Below are 2,818 nucleotides of genomic sequence, written 5' to 3'. Positions count from 1 at the left end.
CTGCCTGCTGTGGTCACGCCCCGGCCCGCACCACGGCCAGCTGTGGGTCAGCGACTGGCTCAGCCAGAGTCACGACCCCGTGTCCCTCCCCCGCACCTGGACAGGGTGAGGGGCGATGAGAAGCCGTCACGGGGAGCCCGGAAGCACCCCTCTGCCTGCTCCACGCTGTCCAAGTCAGCGACTCCGCAGTCTGGGTCAGCGCGGGGCACGGCGGCGCCTGGCCACGGGGGTGGGGCCTCGGGTCGCTGGCATGACCCGTCCCGCACTTCCCAACCTCACCCCGGCCCTCGGGAAGAGCACCAAGGACGTCTCAGGACACAGGAGTCCACCTGCCTCCCGCGCCACGCCCCAGCCGGACTCTGCCCAGAAGGCGACACGGTCACTCGGGGTCCGGGCGCTCCGCGTGCACCGACTTCTGCGGTCCGATATACGGACCCCCCTTGGGGGTGGGCAGCAGAGGGTGCCCGCAACGGCACCTGCTCAGGGCCCACCCGGCGGACTCTGCCGCTGCGGCCCGCGGGCCATGGGCGGTTGGGGAGCCGCGGGCAGGAGACAGGCGGCCGGTCACGCTCACGCGGAAGGCGCAGAGCGAAGCAGGAAACTGATGGCAATAAACCAACACAACGGCGAAACCCGACTTCGGGGGCAGGGGCGGGGGAGGGCGCACAGCCGGAGGGGGCCAGCGGCAGGGGAAAGGCCCAAGGTGGGGCGGGGCGGGTGGCGCTGCCTTCGGGCCCGGAACCACGTGGGAGTCCGCGGAGCCGCCCCGTGAAGGGCGCGAGGGGGGTGAGGGGCTGCGACCCGGCGGAGACGCGGAGGGCCGAGCTGGACAGCAGCCAGTGTGGGCGGGTGACCCGCTGTCCCGCGCAGCTGAACACAGGAGGTGTTCCGGGGTGTGCACCCACGGCCTCTGGGCATGAGCAGAAGACTTGGAGACAGTCTGTGAGGGGTTCGGCTGCGAATTGGGGAAGCATTCTAGGGGCATTAGGGGACTTTGGATTGCATGTGGAAGACACTGGGGTGACAATGCCGGATCTGGGGATTCTGAACTGGAATGATTCCATGTGGTGGGCGGTGTTACTCTGGGGTCACCTCTGCTGTGCCCCCCGGGCAGGCGGCGGCCGACTGTGGGTGACCGGACACCCCACCCCTCCCATCCCCCTCACCCCCGCGCCCTCTGCTGTGACCTGCAGGACCCCGGGCACCTGCTGCCGCCTCGGCCGGTGACAGACGCCGACAGGCTCGAGCGGCCAGGCCCGGGCGACGCGGCAGCTCCTCTCCCGCCTGGCCCCTTCCTCAGCCGTATCACCCGCAGGCGCTTCCGGACGCGGGATTTGGGTTTCTGAGGTCCCCTGCCCAGGGAGGGGACCTGTCAGGCCAAGGGTGCCCTCCGAGGCCTCCCAGTGACCAAGCTCCTGGGTGCCACCCAGGACGAGGGACATGACACCACGCGGCCTCCCCAAAATCCAGGCGCCAACCAGCACCCTGGACAGGGATGTGGCCCTTTCTCCTCACACACACAGTACTTCGTACACGGGACTCGTGCACGCGTGGGCACGCTCCTTCGGCAGCCCACGGGCCCACGGGCGCGCATGCTCCCATGGCGGTTCAGGTTCCCATAGGCGCGCACGCTCCCACGGCCGCGCACGCTCCCACGGCCGCGCACGCTCCCACGGCCGCGCACGCTCCCATAGGCGCGCACGTTCCCAGTGCCGCGCACGTTCCCAGTACCGCGCACACTAACACGAGGCGCATGCTCCCATGGCGGCTCAGGTTCCCACGGGTGCGGGTGCCCAGGACCGCGCATGCTAGTCTGACCCCGAACGGACCATTGCGCCCAAGGCAAAGGTCTTTAAAGTCTCTCCTACGCCCCGGCCCCTGTCCCGCTTGGTGTTCTCGTCAGACCCGTCAGTGTACAGCACAGTAAAGACATTTCCACAACGACCTTTACTGCCAGGACAGTAAACAGCAGGTCCATTTAGTCGGAATGGCCCAGGCAATGCCCTGTGTTATAAGGCGGGGGCCCTCAGGGGCAGACCCCGCACTCGGAGCCTGTGCCCCATCCTGAGCGGGGTTCAATGCCTGTTTCCGGGAACGGGGGTGCATGGGTCCAGAGAGTAGGATCTCAGTGCTGCTGTGACCCGGAACGCTGCATGCCTAGGCACAGTCGGGGTCTCTGCCAGCGCCCCGAAAGGGCCGAGTCCTTTTCTGTTTGCACAACAGTAACATCTTGAGATTCCAGCTCTGGACACACAGCTGTGGCCCCTGACAGGAGGCAGGGGCAGGGTAGTAGGAGGGACCCCAGGAGCCGGCTTCCAGGGAGAGCCTGGCGGGCTCCCCTCCTCAGGCGCCCCACTCCTGCTTCTGAGGAAGCCCAGCCCTGGGTGTCCCCCTGCAGGGCTCCCTACCTCAGACGTCTGCACGCACGGGGCTTCCCCACCAAAACCCTCCCGAACCCATGAGGGGTGCTCAGGTCGACCTCTGCTTCAGCAGGGGCTCCCTGTGGGTCCCCTCAGTTTCCAGGGTGCCATGCCACAATCCCTACTTCACAGTGCAGTAGACACCACAGGTGAGGGGGGCTTCCTGGAGTGTGATTCGGTCCCACACAGGTGAGACTGGAGGCTGAGCCAGAACCTTCCACCGGGGCCTCCCTGCATGAGCCAGAGCCGAGGCCCCGAGCACCTGCCCAGGGCGCCGTCTCCTGCGGGGGGGGACTCAGTGACATTAGCCGCCACAGTCCCAGTGTGCCTGGGAATGGTGAGTGGGGCGGTGGGGGCACAGGATCCTGAGGGGCGCTCCTGTCGCCTTCTCCCCACCA

The sequence above is a fragment of the Condylura cristata genome, unplaced genomic scaffold (assembly GCF_000260355.1).
Source record: "Condylura cristata isolate star-nosed mole 26May11 unplaced genomic scaffold, ConCri1.0 scaffold00041, whole genome shotgun sequence".
Lineage (NCBI taxonomy): Eukaryota > Metazoa > Chordata > Mammalia > Eulipotyphla > Talpidae > Condylura > Condylura cristata.
The sequence above is the reverse complement of the archived record's forward strand: the minus strand, read 5'-3'. Positions refer to the sequence as shown.